This window comes from Trachurus japonicus, chromosome 9 (genome assembly GCF_045865225.1).
Source record: "Trachurus japonicus isolate A0001 chromosome 9, Traja_1.0".
NCBI classification, from domain to species: Eukaryota; Metazoa; Chordata; class Actinopteri; order Carangiformes; family Carangidae; genus Trachurus; species Trachurus japonicus.
In genome coordinates this window covers 1,797,498-1,823,711 of record NC_140915.1, presented here as the reverse complement: position 1 = coordinate 1,823,711, position 26,214 = coordinate 1,797,498, and the positions used below count along the sequence as shown (strand labels likewise).

The 26,214-nt window shown below is 43.2% G+C and overlaps 1 protein-coding gene and 1 pseudogene across 1 annotated transcript in view; one reads left to right on the top strand and one right to left on the bottom strand.

The window, feature by feature from the left end:
* LOC146980466 (endosome-associated-trafficking regulator 1-like) overlaps positions 1–26,214 on the top strand; it is a 537,750-nt gene that overhangs the window by 280,827 nt on the left and 230,709 nt on the right. The window lies entirely within an intron of this gene.
* LOC146980475 (protein NLRC3-like) lies at positions 823–11,525 on the bottom strand (annotated as a pseudogene).

Here is a 26,214-nt window from a genome sequence, read left to right as displayed (position 1 = left end):
CGCTGGATTCGCTGGTTGATAAGTTTGGTTTTTACTGAGGAGGAACTATGAAGAACTGTGCAGTAATCACATATGAAGGTGTGTGGGGGCTTTTATTTTGCCGTGGCGATGCGCCACAATTAATTAATTGTTGTGTGACAGCGGAAACCCTGATGTTGTCTTGTGAGTGAACTGCAAACACGGGAGCAGATGGGGTGAAAGTGCGCTACGTCACACTTGATTCGCATACAGCTGTTTCCATCCCATTCGAATCAACCAAAACCCGGCCATAGCAGCGTATTTCATTTTGTGCGAATCAGAGGATTTTAATGCGAATCACGGCGTTTCCATCATCATTTTCCGATGCGATACATCTCGATGCGCATCTAAACAGCTGATGGAAACGCACCTATTGTTTTATTTGATTCAGTAAAACCACAAAGAAAAATAAATCACATGTAATTCATTCTATTCAGTGTCTCTACAACATGATGTGTGTTTCCAGTTGTGTTTCTTGTTGTGTGTGTTTAGCTGTGAGCAGCTCACAAACAGCCTGTAAAGTTGAACATGAACAGTGAATGTGTTTAAAATGTGTTTTTCTCCTCAGTGACGCTGGCGGCTCAGAGACTTTTAGCTTGGTGATATTAGGCCTCGTCCTTCATCAGCAGCTGAGTAAAAGTCACCGTGGTTTTTGTCCTGTAATAATCGACGCTTCCATCTTTAAAGGAAGAGGAAGAAGTTTACAAGAATCACTGAGAAGAGTTTAAAACATCAACTGGTTTAATCCATGAATGTGAAAACGTGAGTGAGAGACAGAGACAGAGACAGACATGTAGAGACTGAACTGTCTGTTCAACAGTGAGAAGGTTTCTGTGACAGGAGGAGACTCTGCTTCACTCAACACAGACTCAACCAGGAAACAGGACCGATCCAGAACCCAGGATAGAGAGGTTGAGTGAAGGTGGTGTTGAAGGTGTAGAGGTGGATCAGTGAGTCAGAGGAGACTCTGTAGAAGGACAGAGAGCCAGCAGGACAGTCCACATACACTGCTACTCTGTTAGAGACAGAGGAGGAGGAGGAGGAGGAGGAGGAGGAGGAGGAGGAGGTGATAGGTGTCTGTCTGTTATTGTGCCAGACTCTGTAACCACCATCAGAGCAGACCAGACTCCAGGACTGATCGTTCCATCCAAACCAACAGTCTCTACTGTTTCCTTTCCTTCTGATTCCTCTGTAACTCACTGATATATAAACGGTTCCTCTCCACTCGACCTCCCAGTAGCAGCGACCAGTCAGACCAGTTGAACACAGCAGCTGAGGCAACGGGTCAAATCTGTCTGGATGATCAGGATATGACTGACGCTCCTCCACACATGTTGCCTTCCTGTTGTTGTCAGACAGTTTGATGTTTGTGTGCACTGTGTTTGTGTCGATTGTGAGTGGACAGGAATCTGATGGAGAGAACAAGACACAGCTGCAGTTATTGATCATGTGATCAGTTATTGACAGTTTGATGAAGACTCATGAGGTCAGTGATGTGACAGTGTGAAGATGGTTGAATGTGCTGCTCAAAGTCAAAACAGACTTACATCTCCATGGACCTGGTGTCAAATATCGGACTCCAGCAGGCTGCACCCTGAAAGGAGGAGGGGGGTCAGAGCAGCACCTTCTCTGTCAGCATGCACACATGGACATTACATGGCTCTCACACACACACTGTTTTATCACTGTGTTCACATGGAGGCTGGTATGTCTGGATGAACACTGAGCACAGAGAAGAAGGAGCTGGAGTCTTTATCTAGTGATGATACAGAGCAGGAGGAGACCAGGAGGAAACACTTGATTGATTGATTGAATTTATTTATTTAAAACAGGGACAATGCACAGAAAAAACATTAATCTTGTAAAACAAGAAGAGATGCTCTGAGCCAGGTTATAGCAGCAATTGCTAATTTCCGCCTGTATCATCATGTCTTTTCTCCATGTCATGTCACTGCAGTGTGAGACACACACTTTCACTCTCTGACTCTCAAGCTGCACAAACACACGTCACAGCAAAGAAGATGAAGACACAACAGGTGGAGCTGACCAGCCCAGATATCCCACAATGCACCAGGAAAGGCACAGGTGAAGACACGTTTGTTAGAGCTCAGTGAAACAGAGAGTTTAGTGAGAAACACTGAGTGTGAACACAACTTGTGTTTGTCTGAAGAAAACTCCCCAGGAAGCTGAAGAATGAGGCTGTGAGCAGGTTTCCACAGGAGCCACAGCCAAGGGCGTCAGTTTACTTTGAAAAGTGGTGGGGACAATGACCATATGCAACTCCCCCCCCCCCTGGAAGCCTGGACCGTGGACCCGATGGGGCTGGACTCACGGCCATTTTGTTTGTTTTTTTTTAATTCTCCGCCGAACGGTTATAGAGGAAAAACACAGAATATACAATATATGTCCAAAAGACTTTGTCCCGTCGTCACGACGTGAGTGAGGATCGGATGCACTGCATGAAAAGTGGGATTTTCGACAGTTAGCGGCACTGTAAATTGTCGTGGAAGTTCAGGTTTGCGACTGCATACGACAATTTGCAGGAAACACCAACAACTGTCGGGAATTGTCGTGAATTGTCAGAAATTGCCGTGGGCTTTGTTGGGCAGTTTCCCCCCCATCACCCCCCTCTCCCTAATTCAAGGGAAGGCTTTAACATGTACATGATCGTGCTGTGAGCTATACAAATGCAAATCAGTGTAGCTTGGTAGCAGGGGGAGTGTTATTCCAGGTCAGATTTTTCTAAAAGGTATTAACTTCATTTTAATCCTTATAAAACCCACTGTCAATTTAAAACATCCCAAAAAAGTTTTTATGCATTTGAATTTTAACACATTTTGTCAATACTGAGAAGTACACTGGTGTATTAGGGCCATATGTAAAAAAAAAAAAAAAAACTATTTTAAAAGAAATATATTCAGAGAAAAAACAAACAAATTGACTTCAATCATCATCTAAATAGGTTTTTAAAAATTATGTAAAATTTGTTAACCACTACAATGTTATTTAGAAAAGATTAATACAACAACCACAACAGTGAAAAGCAACCACATTTTAACTAGACAATTTAAATGGGACACTATTTCCCAGGACTTTTCCCAGGTTTGTCTAAATCAGGGGTCTCCAACCTTTTTTCCTCTGAGAGCTACTTTTACAAAATGAAAATGGCTGAGAGCTACTCATATTTTGTAACATTAATTCTTTACGTTCGTAAAACAAAACTGTGTTTCCCACTCTTCATGAAACTAGTAGCCTATGTTTTAAGCCTCTAATGTCAATTATTATTGTCCCTCCTCTGGGTTGTCACAATACTAAAATTTTCAACTCGATACCAACACTCAGGAAAATATTCGATACTCGATACCATATTCGATACCACAGGGATAAAATAAAAAGAGAGAGAGAGAAATCCCTCTGTCTCACCTGCTTCTTTACTTTCTTATCTGCTCAAGGGAGGGGGGGGGCTCTCTCTCTCTCTCTCTCCCACACACACACGCGTGCACACACACACCTGCCTCTCTACTGTGCTCTGAAGCAGCTGTCTGTCTGTTCCTCTGAGCTCCTACATGACCATGGATCTGTTTGGGCTCCTACATGTCAGTTCTAATGGGCCGGTACCGAGAGTAAACGCGCCGGGTCCGGGCTTCAGCCCCCGTGCGTCGGACCGCATCTGGTAATTTAATCCGTCAGAGGATCCACGATGCGCGATCCCGTGAAAAACAATGAACACCCGCTACGGCGTCGCTTTGGTTGTGAGCACATGACGCACATACACGTTACATCTGTACGGCCCCATGCGTGCACACGCTTCGACCAAGGCGGCGCCATAGGCAGGGAAAATCCTGGATATAGGTACAAGTTTGCCGAGTGACCAATCAAGTTTTCAAATGTTGCTATTAATCCTCGCGAGCTACTGGGAAAGGCTCCGCGACCCCTGGTCTAAATGAATACAACTTTGAACATATTAGGCTACGTTTGGAATGAGTGTTGAGAGATGGGCAAACCACATCTCGCGAGTTCTTCCATATAACAATGAACTCCCCTGTGATTGGAGGACCCGACGAGACTCCGGGTCCTCATCCAATCACTTGAGGTCGTGGGCAGGACTAACACGGAAGTACTTGCAAGGCGTAAACAGACTTCTCTCACAACTTTTTCAAACTTTGCTGATTTGTTGACTACAATGGCTGGACGGCGTCTTAACTTCGCCTCCCCCTTAACTCCTCTGCATGGACGCGAACACCTTTCCACAGCAAGTCGGCACACCGACGAGAGGAGAGTGCTTTTGAACGCTGTTAGTGGACTGTCTCGTCAGATAACTACCGCCGACTCGGACTGACTGCCTTCATGCCTTGGAGATGAAAAACAGGCCAGAGGAGCCCCAACTCTAAGAGGAAAAGACGGATGCAATCCCCAAATTGCGGTAAGAATATGTTCGGTGCCTGCTTGCTAAGCTAATAGTAAAGCTTTCTTTCCGTAGCCCAAGCTAAAAGTAGCCTGAACCAGTGTGTTGCTTTATCAAAGTGTGTTTCTGTGTATTTACAGGATGCAGTACGCCGTCTTCACAACTCTGAGGCAACTTGGAGGAGCTACAAACCAGAGCAAGGGTAAGATTTAAAGAATAGGCTATGTGTTCATTCTGCTGCATGAGGAAAAACGTAAAACAGATACTCATCTTAACCGTACATTTTGTTTTCACAGACTGACCTCGTGACCACTGTGCCTGATGCCGATAAAGACACTATTGTGTGTAAGTAACGTTTACTACTTTCTGCTTACTGTTGAATGTAAGGGGATGCATGTTAATGCTGTGCTTAAGTGTTACTGTCTTATACTTGCAGCGCAGGCGGAAGCTGTGAAAAGTTCTCTGGAGCTCTACAACCTCACATTCAGGGGCAAATCCTGAATACAGGGCAACACACCACAGATGTTTACAACTTGGACAAAATTAAAAAAGAATGTCATCTGTTACCTACATCCCAGACGCAGCAAACAGAGCTGTGCCATAGGATCATGGAGGAGAATGCTGTGTGTTGTGTTTTGTGCTATGTAGCTATACATACATTTTTTATTATTATTTATGCCAATAAAGCTCTTTCTGTGAATAAACATGTTGCTGGCAATTTTCCTTTGCTCAATAAATTCATGTCCATAGGATAACAATGTGTGTGTGTGTGTGTGTGTATATTTCAACCAATTAGGAGTGATTTTTCTAAGTATATATATGAACCAATCACAAGTCATTTTTCTAGTTTAAAAGTATACATATCAACCAATCACAAGTCATTTTCCTGGTTTAAAAGTATATATCAACCAATCACGAGTCATTTTTCTAGTTTAAAAGTATACACATCAACCAATCACAAGTCATTTTCCTAGTTTAAAAGTATATATCAACCAATCACAAGTCTTTTTTCTAGTTTAAAAGTATACATATCAACCAATCACAAGTCATTTTCCTAGTTTAAAAGTATATATATCAACCAATCACGAGTCATTTTTCTGGTTTAAGAGTAGTGGTTTCAACCAATACTGAGTGAGGCCATTCAAGCCCCACCTGGCTGCTGCTGTTCAAATGCTGATTAGAGCCATTAACACCTTCTGACCAGGCGCTGTTTCGCCGCTATTCATATGCTAATTAGCCCCTCCACCAGTGGTTCGTTTCCGTCAGTATGTGGCACGGACGAACGCGACGTTTGCAGTCCATAAATTGTCGTTAATTGCCGGAAATTAGGGAAATCTGTTCACAGCAGGGCTCGACAGTGCGACAGTTTTGCTCGCATACGAGTTGATAATAGCCCGTGCGAATAAAAAATTGCATTCAGTCGCATCAGTGCGACTCGGACAGAAACTGCATGCACCGCTTTGCATGCTGTTTAACGTGAGCAGTATCCCCCCCGCCCCGCCCCGCCCCCCCCTGCCTGTTTGGTGATTTTGGCCGCCGCATTGATTAAAGCTTGTGTACATCGGGGCCGTTCAGATGTAACGTCTTTTCCGCACATTACTTTCAAGGTAGACGCGCGTCATGCACGCCAAGGCGACACCGTAGCAGCGCACATTCGGTGCGATGCGCTTTTTTTCCGTGCACGTTCGACCTGCTTCTTCCTCCGGTACACGGTCTTGGGCTGTGTCTCTCCTACTGTTTCACACGGAGCTCTGCCCCAGGTGAAGGAAGCCCTTAGGTGGTACGTGGCCTCCGAGGCTACCGCGGAGCTATCAAAAAAAAAAAACGCTTGTCGCGGTGAGAACAGCTGACATGTGGTCACAGTCTCACAGTGCAACATTCATATAAACTTCAACCTCAAAGCTCCCTGTCTGACCTGTCCCTGAACATCACACAGGGGCAGCATGGAGCTGCTTGTGTGACAGGTTGTTGAGGAAAAATGTTTGGTGTTTTTACTGTTCTCAAATATAAAAATGGGTCATGTTGGACCCTCAGCATTATTTAAGGCTTAAACAGCCTGCTACAACATTTTTCATTGTGCTCCTAAAAAATCTTAGTGTAGAGCCCTGTATGTAATGTTCAGCTTTTTATACTGAGGGAAATATAGGTTCACTGCTCATCAATACCCCCACCCCAGGGCCACATGCACACACATACAGCGTAAAACTAAAAACTAATATTGGTTGTAATAAATATTCTATTTTCTCACACATATTTGCATTGTTTGTCTTTCCTGATTTTTGTTAAGGCAAAGAGCCAGTTAAAACATTAAAAATTAGTCTACAGGGTTAGGATTATAGGCTAAATCTACTTTATTTGTTTGAAAATGATATTTTCACCAAAACTACAAAATTTTTATTGTGCTACTAAAAAATGTTGTGTGCTACTAAATTTTTCAGCATGGTAGCACAGTGCTACTTGGAAAAAAGCTTAGCGTCAAGCCCTGGTTCACAGGGGACGAAAATCCCACTTTTCATGCTGTGATGGTGGCTCAGGTTTAGTGATGAGGAACTGTCACTGTCAGCAGCTGCTCCAAACAGACACGTTACAAACTTTATTGTGAAGGGACAGATTAGATGTTGATTTCGTTAACAGTGACTTTGCACCCGAACAGGGGCGGGGTTAGGGGATGGCTACTTGGGCTCAAGCTCCGGATGTTTTTGCCAAAGCCCCGGATGTTTTACAGTAGGGGCAAAACAAATCTCAACGCAGTTTATGTCAGTCTCCCTCCGCTGACCGCACCAGTCTGAAGTGCAGCCTCACGGACGTCGGAACTGTTTATTGAGAGGGGGGGGGTTTATTGGGAGGGTCGGGAGAGGGACGCACACTTATCAGTGATTATGTGATCTGAAGTTACTTTATAATAGCATACCGCATTTCATCAAATAATGGCCTGTATTCAATCATTACACGAACGAAAAAAAGGCCGGCCCTAAATACAAGAAAAACAAACAAACAAACAAAGAAACTCATGTGTGGACTGTCTGTGAAGACTGACGGGAATGAAGCCTCGTCCTCTGCTTCAGAGAGGGACAGCTTTCCACTGTCGGGCCTGGGTCTCTGCTCCGTGTCCGGAGCATGGATATATTATAGATTCCGCAGCGCGCCACACGCTGTAAAAATGCGACTTGAATGGGATTGAAGCGATATAGCGTAACGGAGACAGAGACTCAGGTCTGACAGCGCAGCGAGGAGAAAAGCACGTGAAGAAAATGAAGATGAGCTAATGAACGATGAGCTTGGTCGCTATGTGTAAAAATAAAAGGAGGGATTTAGAAATAAAGGCTTCCCTCAGATAATAGCCTGCCTCCCATAAAGGCCGTTGGTCATAGCCTACATCACACTGAGCTGTCAGATGCAGCCTGACTCCACTATGACAGGCGCCAGGCTGCTGCATGGAGCCAGGCTGCTGCATGGCGCCAGGCTGCTGCATGGAGCCAGGCTGCTGCATGGAGCCAGGCTGCTGCATATCACATAGATCTATGCATTATATGAGATACAGTAGTACTCACAAAAAGTTAGGGATGTTTGGCTTTTGGGTTAAATTTCAGAATGCACCTAAAATGCACTATAACCTTTACAGGTGAATTTAATTTAAGACACTGAAGTCATCAGGAGGAGAAACTCCTGATCCCAGTAGTTCATCACTGTGACTGATGAAAGCTGCACAGCTCATGTTTGAAACACTCTGAGATTTTGTCTTCAGTATAAACTGTGTTGGGACAAGTCAGACTGAGACAGAGGACGTCAGTGGAGTGGGCGGAGCTTCACTGTGGCCTACACCACCTCTGGATATGGTCTCAGTGATCAGATCTGATGTTATCAATGCATCAATCACCTGAGACAGATGTTAATACCAGGTGTGACCAGGTGTGAACGGGGCCATAGAAAATGTTCCAGCTCTTCCTCCTCTATCAGACAGTGTGTGTGGCTGCAGCAGCCTCTCCATACCTGAGAGACTCCAGTCTCCAGTCTGGATCTTTCAGTCGAGCAGACAGCAGCTTCACTCCTGAGGCTCCTGGATGGTTGTAGCTCAGATCCAGCTCTCTCAGATGGGAGGGGTTGGAGCTCAGAGCTGAGGCCAGAGAAGCACAGCCTTCCTCTGTGACCAGACATCCTGACAGACTGAACACATACAACAACACACAGGAACCCTCTGTCAACACCTGGAGGTGTGTTCAAGTGTCATCAGATAAACAGCTGGATGGATCCTCACCTGAGAGTCTCCAGTCTACAGTGTGGACTCTCCAGTCCACCAGACAGCAACTTCACTCCTGAGTCCTGCAGGTTGTTGTTACTCAGGTCCAGAGTCTCCAGTCTACAGTGTGGACTCTCCAGTCCACCAGACAGCAGCTTCACTCCTGAGTCCTGCAGGTTGTTGTTACTCAGGTCCAGAGTCTCCAGTCTACAGTGTGGACTCTCCAGTCCACCAGACAACAGCTTCACTCCTGAGTCCTGCAGGTTGTTGTTACTCAGGTCCAGGTGTCTCAGACTAGAGGACTGGGAGCTGAGGACTGCGGACAGAGCTTCACAGCTTCTCTCTGAGAGGTTACAGCTGCTCAGTCTGAAGAGATGATCATGAAGAATTAAAGAAGAAAGGGATTTATTTTCTGTCCTGTTGAAAAGACAGAAGTGTTTTTATACAATGATGAATAAATCCAACTATCTCTACACTTACAGAGCTTTGTTAGAGGCTTTGACCACTGGCAGCAGCCTCAGAAGAGTCTCCTCTGAAGCAGAGTATTTCTTCAGATCAAACTCGTCCAGATCTTCTCCTGATGACAGTAAGATGAAGACCAGAGCCGACCATTGACCAGGAGACAGTTTATCTGTGGAGAGACGTCCTGATCTCAGGGATTGTTGGATCTCCCCCACTAGAGAACGGTCATTGAGTTCATTCAGACAGTGGAACAGGTTGATGCTTTTCTCTGCAGAGGGAGTCTCTTCAATCTTCTTCTTGATGTACTGGACTGTTTTCTTATTTAACCGTGAGTCGCTTCTTGTCTGTGTCATCAGACCTTGTAGGAGAGTCTGATTGGTCTCCAGTGAAAGACCCAGGAGGAAGCGGAGGAACAAGTCCAGGTGTCCATTTGGACTCTGTAAGGCCTCGTCCACAGCACTCTGGTAGAAATGTGATAATTTGTCTCTGAACGGTTTAAAAAGTTTAAAGTTTAATTTCTTTCCCGACATCAGGTTGACTCCAGAGTTGATGAAGGTCAGATGGACATGAAGAGCAGCCAGAAACTCCTGAACACTCAGATGGACGAAGCAGAACACCTTTGCAGCCTGGTACAGGCGTTTCTCCAATCTAAAGATCTGTGTGAACACTCCTGAGTACACTGAGGCTGCTCTGATATCGATGCCACACTCTGGCAGGTCTGATTCATAGAAGATCAGGTTTCCTTTCTGCAGCTGCTCAAAAGCCAGTTTTCCTAGAGACTCAATCATCTCCCTGCTCTCTGAACTCCAGTGTGGATCTGTCTCAGCTCCTCCATCATACTTGACCTTCTTCCGTTTAAGATGAACCACCAGGAAGTGGATGTACATCTCAGTCAGGGTCTTGGGCAGCTCTCCTCCCTCTCTGGTCTCCAACAGCTCCTCCAGAACTGTAGCAGTGATCCAGCAGAAGACTGGGATGTGGCACATGATGTGGAGGCTTCGTGATGTCTTGATGTGGGAGATGATCTCTCTGGCCTGCTCCTCATCTCTGAACCTCTTCCTGAAGTACTCCTCCTTCTGTGGGTCAGTGAACCCTCTGACCTCTGTCACCATGTGAACACACTCAGGAGGGATCTGATTGGCCGCTGCAGGTCGTGTGGTTATCCAGAGGCGAGCAGAGGGAAGCAGCTTCCCCCTGATGAGGTTGGTCAGCAGCACGTTGACTGAGGTGGACTCTGTCACATCAGTCAGGATCTCAGTGTTGGGGAAGTCCAGAGGAAGTCGACACTCGTCCAGACCGTCAAAGATGAAGATCACCTGGAACTGATCAAAGCTGCAGATTCCTGCTTCTTTGGTTTCAGAGAAGAAGTGATGAACAAGTCCCACCAAGCTGAACTTTTTCTCTTTCAGCACATTCAGCTCTCTGAAGGTGAAGGGAAATGTGAAGTGTATGTCCTGGTTGGTTTTGTCTTCAGCCCAGTCCAGAGTGAACTTCTGTGTTAAGACTGTTTTCCCAATGCCAGCCACTCCCTTTGTCATCACTCTTCTGATTGGTCGGTCTCTTCCAGGTGGGGCTTTAAAGATGTCTTCTTGTCTGATGGTTGTTTCTGGTCTGTCTGGTTTCCTGGACGCTGTTTCAATCTGTCTGACCTCATGTTCATCATTGACCCCTCCAGCCCCTCCCTCAGTGATGTAGAGCTCTGTGTAGATCTGGTTCAGAAGGGTTTGGTGTCCTGCTATAGCGATGCCCTCAAACACATGCTGGAACTTCTCCTTCAGGTTGTCTTTGAGTTTAGGCTGGCATTTGTGAAGAGCTTCTGAATGAATAAACAACAGATAATAGGACAATAAGGTAAAGGTCCTTGTAACAACAGGTCACAGTAAATGAATCTAAACACAGAAATATTTGGATCTAAATTCATGTAGTCATGGTGATGACTACAACAGTGAAATGTGACATCCCCTCACAAAAGGTCTTGAACTTCACCTGCTGCTGCTGCTGCTGCTGCTGACGGATCTTGTCCTGTTGGAGGAAAGGGAATCATTAATCATGAGGAGTAGCAGGACCAACCCAGTTGAGGTTGTCCTCTGTGTGGAAATAGTTACAAAGCCAAGATATTTAACAAAGGTAAAACACTGGCTGCACTTCCCATGACTGACCTTCATTAATTCCCATCTTCTTCAGAATTAACCTCGCCACCTGCAGAACTTTTTCAGTAGTGTGCATGCCGACCATCAAGTCCACTGTTTTCTCTCTGCTTGCATCCTCCAGCTTACACGTTGGGATGGCAGGGAAACCATCCAGTAAGTCAGCATCCTGCAGGTACCACTGGAAGCGTGTCAGCTCTTCTTTCCCCAAATTCATCAAAATCTGCAGCAGCTGCTCCTTCACAGACGTCGCCATCTTTGTTGCCTGACAGAACCAGATCAGTGACACTGTTTCACCAAGACTGATACCACAATTTATCATGGTAAGGGATGTGACTCTATTTAGTGCCATCACATCCCTGGTTTGTTAATTAATATACAGTATTTAACACTGGTAGGATAAATCTGAAATGTCCTCCATCTGTACACAGGACAAACATCAGTGTGACTCACAGCAGTGATGGCAAACAAAAGACAGAAGGTATTTCAGTGTTCAGTCTGCTCCTCAGACACAGTCTCATAATTTTGACCCTGGTAGTTTTTGGTTTTTGTGAAATCTGTTTTTGTGTGCAAAGTAAATTAAATCAAGCATCCAAAATAAAACTGGTATAAAAATGATTTGCTCTGTTTAAAAAGGACAGTCAATCACACAATCAGTATAAAACACATTTAGAACTTCAAGACAATATAGTTTAGATCAGCCTTTCTCAAAGTGGGTGCCGTGGCACACTGGGGTGCCGCCTGACTGCGTTAGGGGTGCCGTGAAAAAAATACCTCTTCTGACATAAAGGGGCCGTGTCCACCTGACGCCCTTTTAGCGCTCTGGGCGTCTACTTTTCATTCAGATCCTATAGAGCTCGGCGTGCACACCACTCAGCGCCCTCGCCGGGAAAATAAGAAAGCTCTCGGCGTTTTTTTTTTGTTGTGGCGCTCAGAGGCTCAGAGTTGAAATATGTTCAACTTTTGGAACAGCGCCGCGCTTGTCAAGGGGCTCGTTTTGTAACCTGGTAACGGCAGTGTTCTGAGGGAGAGCGAGGGAGAGAGAGATAGAGAGCGACCACTCCAAAAGTGTGTTTGGTGGACACGGCCGTTGGTCAGTAGGGGCCGTGTCCACCGGACACCGGACGCTATGAAAAAAATGCGTGGTACCAGGCACACGTCTCCCTCTGATGGTGAGTCACACCCCCTCCTCTCTCCAGTGGAGGGCTTTATAAGTGAGTAGCAGCACCTTGAAATGAATTCTGAACGGGACCGGTAACCAGTGCAGAGTGGCAAGAATGGGTGTGATGTGGTAGGGTTTTTTGACTTTGTCAGTAGTCTGTTTTTTTTTGACCATGTTCTCCTCCAGCAGCTGGAACAGAAACTCTATGAGTGACAGCATCAAACTAAAACCTGACAGACTGACAATCCACTGGTGTCAAAGTGCAGCATGGAGATGATGGTGAACACAACAGATGTAACAGCAGCTGTTGGACATGTCCTCACCATAAATATGGAGTCCAGGTGTGTTTGATGCTGCTGGGCAGACTGACCACTGGGAACCTCTGAGCTCTCCTGGTCCACTCTGTGGAGGAATCAGTGTCAAGTCAACATCAGGACAGAGAAATAATACAAGATGGACTTTATATGTCCCCTGAGGACGTTCACAACAGACACAGACACTTTGGTTTCAGACCTGGTCCAACAACACGTCGTACAAACTGGTTCTTTTCTACAATAACCTGAGTCTGACTGTCAGTTACAGCTTACATCTGATCAGCTGATCCACGTCCTCCTTTAAAGTCAATGACCTCATCCTTTGACTGGTTGCTCTTTAAAGACAGACAGCTGGGTTCAGGAGAGTCTGGTCTCTGCTGCTGGATCCTGAAACAACAACACAACTCATGTTAAATAGTTTAGATACATGGAACATAAATACAGAAAAGTTTTGCAGTTTTATGCAACCTGGCTGAATATTTGTCAGCTTTCTGCAGACCCTGGATGACGATAACAGATAATGTGTTATTTGCATTTCAGTGCCCCAATCACTCCCACTATATGGCTATATTCATAAACTCTTGAATGGACCTAAATATTGTCCAAAGTGACACCAGAGTTACATGGGTGAGTAAATGACCTTATTTTATGCTAGAAATAAGGTCCAGGTTGTAAAAGACGTCACTTGTCCTTTAACATGTGGACATTCAGGTAGGGACAATGTGTATCCGAGTTATAACTCAGATTTTATGGAGAATCATTGAAATTTGACTCCACAGGAAGAACGTTCAACAGAGACTCGAAAGCTTTGAAATTTAGTTTTGTCTTACATCTGATCAGCTGAACCACGTCCTTCTTTAAACTTAATGACATCTTCCTTTGACATGTCGCTCTTTAAAGACAGACAGCTGGGTTCAGGAGAGTCTGGTCTCTGCTGTTGCATCCTGAAACAACAACACAACTGATAAATGTGCATGTTGGAGAAAAACTGATGAAAAATATCTTCAATTTTTTAATAAACACAACAACTGACTTTTAGAGAGAAAAGTCTTTCTGACTGTTTTAAACTCTGACCTTTGACCTGTGGTCTGGCTCTTGGTTTTAGAGGGAGGGGCTCCCTCCTCTCTGTCCTCACACTGATCCATGCTGCTGAGCTCACATCCACATCAGCTCACACACACTTTGTAGCTTCACCTGCAGAGGAAACACACATCATTCATGTGCACAGCAGCTCACATGTCCATCATCACTCCAGCTGCTCCTCCACTGATTGGCTCTTCTCCTCTGCTTCATATCAGTGTCAGCTGAATGCAGTCACACAGCAGTGAGGAAGCTGCCATCAGCTGCTGTACTTCTACTATCAGTCCACTAGATGGCGTCATGAAGCTGCAGATCTGAGTGGAGAGACTGGTGTTTTTGCTGCAGTTTATTTCTCCCACTGAACCCTAAATATTTAAAACATTACACAGTAGAAGAACTGTGACTCATGTTTCTACGTTGGACCAGACGGCTGCATTGTAGAGGGTAGGCACTAAGCAGCAGTAATGAGCTGCCTCATGGTTTTAGTATGATTATATTGCACAAGGTCACTGCTGTTTTGTTTTGTGCCCTGTTTTTGTCTAAAAGCATGTTGTGGCCAAAATAAAATACATTTCATTGCATTTAAAAAAAGAGTTCCTATTAAACCATCCACGGAGAAAACAGGAAAAAGAGTAAGGGGCTGTAGGTGTTCACACGTTAGGCACCTTAGCTACGTGAAGCACTTTGAATGCAAAGTTTGTCCCGGTGTAGGTAGTAAACTTATTTCACCTCACAGCTTCATTATCACAACATTCAGTCATTTCACTCACTGGAAATTCAGAGAGAGAACAAGACTCTTCACTTATTGTCTCTGTCAATCCATTCATCGTCTGCTCCATCAAATTTCAGGAAACAAAGTTCGTCTCAGTCTGAGGCCACGTCTTGTTTTGTCCACAGCAACAATCAAAGAGACAAAAACATTCAGTTTACAGTCAAAGAAAACAAGGAATTCTTCAGTGTTTGAGGCTAAAAACTGAACATTTCTGCTTGAAAAATGTAAAACTGTTGCAGCTCTAAAACAATTCTTCAGAACAATATTGATGATTTGTGTCCAATAATCAATAACCCAGAGTGTTTGCTGTGTGTAATCACAGACATGAATGGTGGGGACACAAAGACAGTGTTTTTAATCTACAACCTGCAGCTGGAAAGTGACAGTAGCTTCACCTGTCAGGTACATGAGCTGCAGTACAAGCAGGAAGTAGCTCAACAAGGAAATACTCAAGGAAAGTACAAATACCTCACAACTGTACTGCACTAAATGTACTCAGTTACTGTGAAGAACCTGTTGCTGAACATTGATCAACACTGGAAAATCAATCATCAGTAAAGTCTCAGGAAAACCCTGATAACAACATAAGGTGTTCAGTATTGATCTGTGATAGGCAGTATTGGTATTGATTAGTGATACGCAGTATTGATCGATGATCAATCAATCAATCAGGCTTTATTTGTATGGCACTTTTCATGCCCACGACAGCTCAAAGTGCTTTACATGATAAAAACAAGGAACACAGGGGACACATATTGGGAGACACAGCCTACTACATACGCATTCACACACGAACTTTAAAACACTGGAAGTTATGGAGAAAACGCCATCTAACAGTCTGTAATTAGTGATAGGCAGTTACAGCCCATATTGATCAGCGATCAAACATTTTAACTTTTACCTTACCTTAACAGCTGAAAAAGAACTGCCACGAAAGACGCTGGCTCAAACGTGAAAGTAAACTTTGAACAGGCAGTGGGGGGAGGGGAGGAGGTCACATGATCTGAGTGGAAAGACTGGTTTCTCCCACTTTAAAATATTACACAGTAGAAGAACTGTGAAGTACAGACTCATTGTTCACTGCTGTTTTTTGTGCCCTGCTTTTGTCTGAAAGCATGTTGTGGGCAAAATCAAATCATTTTCATTGCATTAAAAAAGTTCCACAGGGAAAACACGGAAAAGAGTGGAGGGACTGCAGGTGTTCACATACGAGGCAACTTAGCTGCGTGAAACACTTTGAATATGAATTTGAAAGTTTGTCTCGATGTAGGTAGTAAATGGTTTTGGTTATTTATTCTTTTGTTATTATTATTATTTATTTTTATTTCATGTAGCCTACTTTAACGTCTTTTTTTTTGTTATTCTGGCGTGGTTTGTTTGTTTGTTTATTTATTTTCACATATCAAAGTTAAAAAAGATATAACATATAAAATCCAAAACAATGTGAAGGGGAATGCCAAAAAACCCTCCAGGGGCTTGTAGGGCGGCATTCTCCGACTACAGCTCTAAGCTAATGAGCATAGACACATTTGTGAGGTACAAAAGTCGTTCATACATAATAAATACAAACATGGTTTAACATGATTTAACATTGTACAATGCAGTACAAAAAGCTTGATAAACATATGATAAGAAATATAAAATAATCCCAGTTCAGATAGGCAGACCATGTGGAAAGTATTGGCTGGTTAGCAGGAGAGACTTTAGTGCTCTGAGTCCTAAATTGGTGTAAAGATAAATCAAAAAAATGTACAGGTAATAAATTCCATATTCTTGGTCCACGATAAAGTATACAGAACTGTGATTGAGAGGTACAGCAATATTGGGTTCTAAGGTGACAAGAGTTACGTGTGGAATAGGTGTGAAATTGATAGTTGTATGCAAATATATAATGAAAAGATGATGGAAGGAGTTTTTTTAGGGAACCATAAACAAATAAACCAATCTGAAGATGATTCACTTGATAAACACTGAGGATACCGGACTGAAGGAATAGAGGCTGTGAAGAATGTCTTTGATAAGCACATCTTATTATTCTTACTGCTCTTTTCTGAAGCTGGTATATGGGCTTGAGCTTAGTTTGGTAAGTGCTGGCCCAAATGATGTTACAATAATTTATATATGGATAAACCATTGCATAATATAACATAATGGCAACCTCAGTGTTGATCAGTGGTGCGTCTCTTTGAGCGCTTTGAAGTCGGATATCGGAGTTTTGGGACTTTCTGAATTCTGAGTCATCTCGAACGCAGCATGAGAACGCAACGTCATTGTGTCACATCCTCGTTCGGGGCTACGTGCCGTGCGTCGCTGTCTCCGCCCACCGCGGGTGATTATTGTAGCTGTGTCCCAATCAAGGGGGCAGTTGTGGGTCTGAGACGTGAAGTCACTTCCGCGTTCAACAAACTGCAATCCCCTCTTCTTCCTCTGGGGGCTGGTGTCAGAAAGCAGCATTCTCCATAGACCCCCATGTTAAAATCGCCGATTTTACATCCTCATTAAACATGATCAAAGCCTGGTGTCAGAACGTTTTTTTGTCTCAATCGATAGTTTCTACCCCCGCACACACTCTGAGGGGGTTTAACTCTACCGTTTGACCGTTATTAGGTTAAAACTCTGAGAGGTTTAACTCTACCGTTTGACCGTTATTAGGTTAAAACTCTGAGGGGTTTAACTCTACCGTTTTACTGTTATTAGGTTAAAACTCTGAGGGGGTTTAACTCTACCGTTTGACCGTTATTAGGTTAAAACTCTGAGGGGTTTAACTCTACCGTTTGACCGTTATTAGGTTAAAACTCTGAGGGGTTTAACTCTACCGTTTGACTGTTATTAGGTTAAAACTCTGAGGGGTTTAACTCTACCGTTTGACCGTTATTAGGTTAAAACTCTGAGGGGTTTAACTCTACCGTTTGACTGTTATTAGGTTAAAACTCTGAGGGGTTTAACTCTACCGTTTGACCGTTATTAGGTTAAAACTCTGGCCAATTAGGGCGCAGAAACGTTGAGTGACAGGTCCGAGCAGCTCCGTGGACAGCTGCTTCGAGGCCAGTGGGCGGGTTCTCGGCCGGCCAATCCAACATGGCGCTGTTCAGGCCGCCATGTTGGAGTCACAAAAACGACTCCACAAAACCAATGGGGGACGTCACAGACGCTACGTCCATTCTTTATACAATCTATGGTCTCAATTCAGGGTCTGCATCCTTCGAAGGCTGCATTTGAAGGCCGATTACGTCACAGCGCTGCGCGAAGGCTGTCTTGTCCCAATTCGTTTAAATTCGAAGGCTCCTCCAAATGCATCCTGCAGCGTCCTCCTTTCCCCTGCATTCGGAGGATGCACCGCTAGTATCCTTCGCGGCCTCCCATATCCCAAGATGCTTTGCGGCCCGCTGTTCACAACAACAATGGCGGCGACTAACGGCAGCAGCTCAGGTACCGGCGGCAGCGGCAGCAGTGCCGAATACACATTTAAATGTAAGTAACGAGTTTTTGCTTAACGCCAGAAGTTCAAGGGGCCTTATAACATATTTGACTGTTAAAATACGTGAAGTTAATAATGCTAATACGTAGCCACCAGAATGTAGGACCAGCTACGTGTTGTAGCTTAAGGCTAACCTGTTGATATGAGGAGCTCAGTTAACGTTATTAAAAGTAGACTAACGTTAAAGCCTAAAGCTCGGATGGTAACTTCTATCCCATTGTAACTGTGGAGGTGTTGTAGGTATACCTCACATCAGGTGAATTAGTTCTTGTTGTAAGTTGTGTAGGCTGCAGTTCACTCCTCTCCTGTGCTCAAAGCTGAATGCAGCTGATATATAACGTTAACGATGGGTTGTGAGTCCCGCTGTATTTCTAGGCTGTAAAACTGTAAACGTTTGCATTGAATACAGAGCTAACCTTAGGATCATTATTAATGTTAATATCATACAATCATTTCACCTGTTGACATAACAGGAAATGTGTTTTACATGTCGTTTTGTTGTAGGGAGCAAGGAGCAGACAGAGGAATTTATAAAACTCTGTGGTCTGAACGACAACCTCTTCACCGGGGCCAAAAACACGGCCACACTAGGATGGAGGTAACTGTTAAAGCATAAATAAATAGCCAGTTTGTGTCAGTCCTGATGTCACTGTTCTTTAAACAGAGGTGGTTGCCTAGGACACAAACTATCTGCCACATACAATGCTGTCTTGGGAGCTCCCCCCAGGAAGTTTAAACCCCATACAGACCCCTAGTCACATGACCACCCCCCCAGTTTCGGGGGCGTGGTCATGTGACTTTGGTTTCACTAGAAACCAATCACAGGACCACCCACTCTGGGTTTAAATCCCTGGGTTTCTGGCATTAGTCTCAGAACTGAAGAAGCCTCTTGGATGAGGGGTGAAACATCTTCAAGCAAGAGAAGAAGTCCAGTTGCTTTTTACTAAAACTCCACAAGAAGTCACTGATGAATCTTTACATATTTTTTATATGATCTTGTGTGTTTACCTTTTGTCAATACTTCTCTCTTGTTTAGAACAATCCTGGAAAAAATGGGCCTGGAGGGGAAGGTGGAGCCCCAGCAGGCAAAAAAGAAATGGGACAACTTAAAATAAATAAAGTATATGCAGGTTTGGATAATGATATGAAAACTACATTTGTTTTACCCAAGTTAATAAATACTTTGATAAAGGAATGTAGGCACCTCATGGCATGGTCATATAAACTTAAAAACACAGTCCTTCAATGCGTTTTGGTATCAAGCCTTCATCAGGAAGTTAAACATTAATTTTCCTTGTTTCTTTATCACTACATGAATCCCATTCCAAAGAGCACCGCAAACTGTTTTTTTTTTGAGTCCATGAAGCACTCCTTTTTCAAGACTTTTTAAATAAACACTTTACAGATAATTGCTGTTATTCATGTGATTGATTTCCTCTGTCTTAGGATTGCAAAGATCCAGGGACAGGGCAGGGAGTCGGCGGGAGGCCCACTGCTGCCACCTGGCCCTGGTTTGTCCTCATGGACGAGGTGTTAGGACAGCGGCCGTCCATTGCGCCGCATGTCCTAATCGCCTCCATCCCTGAGGACACACCAGGGCCCGGTGCTGCAGTGGGTGAGCAGCAGGAGGAGGAGGAGGAGGAGGAGGAGGAGGAGGAGGAGGAGGAGGAGAGGCAGCCAGGGCAGAAAGAAGGAAGAAGAAAGAGGAAAACGGAGAGAGATGAGCTGATGGATTTGATCAAGGAGGTTATGCAGTTTCAGAGGGAGAGAGAGGAAAGGAGAGAAAGAGAGAGCAGAGAGAGGATGGACAGACTTTTTATTTTATTTGAAAGAATGATTTTTTCTGTTCTAATAAGTTTTGTGTTCATTGAGATTTAAATTGTTGTTGTTATTGTTAAAAATATTATATTGTTACTTTTTCTGTTGTGTATATAGTTAAATAAAAACCTTAGAACCTTGTAACATTATCTGTTCCATTTCTTATTTACAACTAGAGTAAACTTTTGAACTGCTTTTCATTGTGACAATAACATTTTTTTATTTTTTTTTTACGTAATTTACAGTACTATAATATAATAACAATATTTACTTAATTAACTATTAACTATTTACAAAAAATGTAAAACTATTTACAAAAAATCAGCATAAACTATATACAGAGAACATTGATTGGCTGAGCAGGAGTCCCTGGTGGTGCTGCTGGACCGGATGGGATGCCACAGTAAAGACCCTGGACTCTTCTGGCTGAGAGTGGGACATCATCTGGGAGGTGAGGGCTGTGGGATGCCTGTCTCCACTGTCCACCGCATCGTCCATCATCGGGGTTTGCAGGGCTGGTGCAATCCACAGCTGCCATGTCACTAAAAATGTTTAAAACAGAGGCAAGAACAATACTAATACTAATAAATACTACTGCACAACCTTTGAAACATCCCACCACAAACTACTTACAGTTTTTCTCAATCGCTTTGGTGCTTTTCTCACATCACTCTTAACATTGCACAGTTAGTGCATTTCTCAAAACAATTATTACAAACTGCAAAACCTAGTGGATGACCTGCAAAAGCGCGTCACTTGCTCAAAATGGATTGTCCATCCCTCAAAAGCAAGTACTCATGTCAATGAAACTGTCAGTGGAAAAAAAAAAGTCTGCACTCTGTATTACGCTCCTCTATTGTTTATTGTGGAAAGATCAAGGTTTCGATCCCCGTGGATCTTCGTCAGGAGCGTAATACAGAGTGCGGACTCCACTTCCTTTTTTTCCCCTCTGAGTTTACTTTGTTGGTCCTGCACCTGTAGTATTTTGGATGTGCGTGCTCCACTCCACTTTTAATGAAACTGTCAGTGTCGTCAAAATGAGAAATCTTGACACCATCGTTTATGAACAAGATAGTCAAATGGCTTTGTCATGTTTTCATTAGGACACTTTATTCTCTAGGTGTTTTCCAATGCAAAAAAGTCATGACACTACCTGAAAATGCTCCAGACAGCACTATACACTACTTGTACGGCCATGTGATAAATACGCTAAAGTTACACATTACTGTATTTAGTGGAGTAACTGATACTGAATATGTATATTTCACATTTTTTACTGCATATGCTCTTTGCAATTCTGATTTGTTCACAGTGTTGTGCAAAAGAAAAATACACTACAGCCATCTACAACAAACATAAGAAACACTCTTTGGGTAGAGCTGTGCACAACTTTACAGTACGTAAACAATGTTGCAGAATGCTGTAGTACAGTACCGTACTGTAAAGATGGGGAACCTTTACTGTGGTTGTTGTACTACAACACAATACAGTGAATTTGTTCTCTAGTGAAGCTGTAAATGTAAAAAGTTCTTGTCCCACTGTATCTTACAGTAATGCCTGACACAATGACAGCAGTGCAGATTGTTTAGTGCTGAATTACTGTCCAATACCATACATACCTGTTCTCCCTGAAATGTTTGAATCATTGAATTCACAGCTTCTCCCAACATTTTAAATTAGTTTTAACTTTTTTTTTTTAATTTTTGATTTTGACAACTAGTTCAACAATTTTGTATGTAATGACTAAAGCAATGAAATGAGGACTATTAGTTTTATAGGGAAAGACTATTCAGCATTGATAAGTATAGTTTATTTTGACTGACATGACATAAGCAGATGATAATGTTATAAAACAGCAGAGAAAGTAATTGATACATGTCCAAAAGCATTTGCACTTTGTTCAGAGGAAGGAGAAACTGCTACTATGATGTGAACAAATGACTACATGTTGTGGAGGTTGAACTAATAGTTATGAGAACTTTCATTCTGATCTGAGAACAGCACCAAAGCGATTGAGAAAAACTGTAAACAAACAAAACTGTTTACAAAACACTTTAAATAGGAATAGCTTTAAAATGATTTTACTTGCCCTCTAAAGGTAGTCGTGGTCCTGGACACCCCCCTCCAGAGCAGACACCTCGGCAGACAGCTGGTCCCACCATGGTGCACCACTGGCTGCCTCCAACCCGTTCTCTCCTTCATCCTCCGGCATGTCGTCCATGATGTCACCGGCACCCAGGCAGATGTTGTGCAGAACCGCACAAGCTGTTATGACCTGTAGAAAACAAGAGAAAACAAAGATTACTTTAATGTAACTGTAATTTTATTTTAATTAACTTAATTAATTTACTGCTGTTCAACATTTAACAATAATTCTGTTGTGTAATGACATACCTGAGGCACAAAGGTGTGGTGCACCTCCAGCGCTTGGAGGAAGATGGCACGGAACCTCGTCTTCATCATCCCAAAAGCACGCTCTATGATGGAGCGTGCCCTGGAATGATGAGCGTTTGATTTGATTTGATTTGATTTGATTTGTCTCAAACAAGCACATCAAAAGACAAACAATCTATGTAACAAGAAACAAAACAACAATGATACTGTGCAAGTTTGAGAAGGGGCTGAAGGAAGCAAAGCTGATCAAGTTCAGCCCCCCCTTACATTGTGATTCATGTCATACAGTACATCTGTAGTTCCATACAATTCAGAAGATTAAAAACATATTGCTTTAATATGAAATAAGACCATGATTATAAATAAAAAGAGTAAAATTATCTGTCCAGTTCTTTATAACTGTCCAAGAGTGTATGTTTGTACTTACTTTTAAATTGTTTTAAGTTATTGCACATTTTTATATCCTTATCTAGTCTATTCCACATTTTAACACCACAAAAATAGATGCTAAAACTTTTCAGGGTAGAATGGATGGTAGATTGTTTAAAGTTACAGTTCCCTCTTGAATCATATATGCTTTCTCTGACCATAAACATTTTCTGGATGTTTATTGGTAGCAACCTATTCCAGGCTTTAAACAGAATCTGACCTGTTTTGAATTTGACTAGGTCCTCAAATCTTAAAATACCCGATTTTAAAAACAACAGATTTGTATGATCAAGTTGAAGCGCTGGGGGCCCACACCTTGCACTGGTCGTTTGTACGGCGTGATGAGGGGTAGTGGACGTTGGAGGCACGGGTACCCGCCATCCGCCAAGATGAAGTACCCTGGAGGAGGGTAGGTGCCACGCCTGTACAGTGGGCTGTGCCGGAGGACCCTGGAGTCGTGCACCGACCCCGGCCAGCCCACGTACGTGTCGAGGAAGCGGCCCTGATGGTCACAAACTGCCTGCAGGATAATCGATGGGAACAGTTTCCTGTTCCTGTAGCACTGACCATCAGGGCCGCTCGGTGGCACCATCCTGACATGGCAGCCGTCGATTGCTCCCGCAGCTTTGTGAAAAGCTTCCTGTCTTGCCAGCCCTGCAAACCCCTGAGTTACTGCCGCCAGGTCGTCTGCGGTCTGGGGGAGGTAGATGACCCTGTGGCGAAGGGCCACCACCTCCTCAGTAACTCTGTGGACGATGCGGTGGACAGTGGAGCGAGGCATCCCAAACACCCTCGAGACCACCCGGTACGATGTCCCACTCGCCAGCCAGAAGAGGAAGACCAAGGTCTCTGTTGTGGCACCCCATCCGTGTCGTCTTTCCTGGTGGAGGAGATCCAGCAGCACCGCCAGGGACTCTCTGCTCAGCCTGAAGTCGGGAATGGTGTCATGATCGTCGAAGAAGTGTTGAAAAATGGGTACGTTTAAATTAATGCGGCAGTACAGTGGCCTTGCCTGGATGGACAAAGGAGGGTAAGAACAGGAGGACATGAATGATTAAACAATAGCTATTGTTTCATTGAAATTGAATATCAGTCGATACAACAATTCTAATTAATGTTAAAGCTTAGACCAATAATGCTTTATCTGTCTATCTATCCACTTTGGCTTCTCAATATGGTTTTGATGTTTACACAACATTTTAATATTGAATAAAGTTTTTCTACAGGGTTCGTACACATTTTACTATTCAATTCAATCACTTTATGAGCCAAGCATACTCACTTCAAGCACTTTTCAGACCTTGAAAAACACAGCATTAAAATTACAGCATTTTCAAAGATTTTAGATTTTAAGCACCAAATCTTATGGTTAAATGAGACATTAACCATGTCAATCTATACTTAATATGGCTAAAATTTTATTACAAATATAAACAGTTGGAGATATTTTGGACATTAGAGAATCATCACAACAAGAAAAAAAGTGTTTGTTTCTGTGGCGGGGAGAGCTAGGCGCTCTGCGATCGGATTGTAATGTCTTTCCAGGATGTTCCACAGTTAGGCTATCTGAGGTGAGTGACTACATGCAAAAACACAAAGTTTCTACTGTTTATAACCTATTGTACACACTGAATATGAGTTCAGTGTCTTTTAAGGATTCCAGTCATTTGCCATAGAGATTTGATTGTTTTTTGAGTGTTTGTTGTGGTTGAAAGAATTGCCCCCATGGGTTAGCATTGTTGCTAACGTTATCCCTAGCGCCAGGTAGCCATGGTAACTCCAGTTTGGCTGCATCAATTGTAGTCGCGTTTTTTGCTCCCCCCAACACTGGGTGACCATCAGGAAAACGATTTAGGGGTCAAAAATGGCTGGCATTCTCCTTTAAGTCAGTTTTGTTAATACATTTGGATGATAGATAGCCCAGGTACAGTGTTGGCAGTTAATTAAAGGTTGAATATGTAGAATATTTATTAAAAGCTATATTTAAAAAATAATAATACATCCATGGGGCGTTTTGAGGGGTACAGAATGAAAGTATTGCTTTTCCATAAAAACATTTTTTTTAGTCTGAATTCATTTTTTTAATTTTTTTGACCGGCTCGACAATGACTTTCTGTCAACGTTCTGTTTCCATTCGTACCCGTAGCCGACACGTGGCTCAACTCTCCGCTGTTTTCCTGCCTCCTCCCGGTCGGATGTGTTTGTTTCCAACCAATAATAATATAATTATAATAATAATAAAGTATTCTCTACTCTACTCTAACCAAGCCTTTTTAATAATCATTGGGTGGATAAATGGATTATCATTAGGATGGGTGTATTTGTGTAGTCTTATCTGTCATACACACGTATGTTGCAGAGCCTCCACTCTCCCTGTAACAAGCTACAAGTCATTTATTCTGCTGTTAATGACGGTAATAATAAAACAGAAGGTAAATATCCTGCTTAGTTCTCCTCCTGTCCCTAGCAACGGCCCGTTTTACCTAGCAACGGTCTGGCAATCGACTGCTGGAATTCTTCTTTTCTGTTGTTGTTCTGGTAATTCTACATAGTCAACCTAGTCAGTTTTCAGTTTTTTTCCTGAATGTGTCTAAATCTTATTGAACTTTTTGTAGGTATATTCCACAAGAGCACTGGTTACTCCCCTGTGTGCCTTCCTGTGTGTTTTGACCGAAGAACATGACACCGTCAACGACCAAGTTAGTATTAGAGTTAATGTGAAAAAACGATTCTCTTTGCTGAAGCGGCTAGCTGCCCGTTAGCTCCGTGTTAGCCATGCTAACGTAGCTCGTCTCAGACATTTACCGGACTGGGATAAAATTAATACGGTTTAACATCTAATGACCACAGTTTCATGTTAGCAGAACTGGTTTGTGAACTGGGTGATGATGTGTTAAAGGGATAGTTCAACATTTTGGCAAATTCTCCTATTGCCGTATTCCCTATAGTCATAGCAGCAGGTTCATCGCCTTTAATTATTGGTGCATGTTGTTTTGAAATCGGCGGGGCAGAGACGTGAGCTGCCCAGTGAACACAATGGAGGTGGACGAGTTGTGACCTGCACATTCACCACGCTCTGAAATAATCATGTACAATGATGTAACATTACGACACATGAAGCAAATACTTGGAACTACTTGTGCTTTTGAAATCACTCGGCCCAGCAGCCAAAACGACTCGTACCTGCTGTCACCTGCTATAGTCAGACTTGCCAAATAAAAAACATGGTCTTCAACATGAGGTCATGATTATTTTATATTTTATTGTGTCAGCTTGAAGCCATACAACCATGTGTCGTCGAACAGGAATGTGCACGGCCAATCAAATCCCAAACAATCCATGAACCAATCAATGATCACTAATAAACGAAAATGAAGTCATGAGTGTTGATTGGCTCCAGTTTCCAAGAAACAGCAGTTAGGTAATAATTATAGAAATATATAATAAAAAACAATCAGTCTCAAAGTCAAGATAAATTTAAATCTACAAACTTCATGA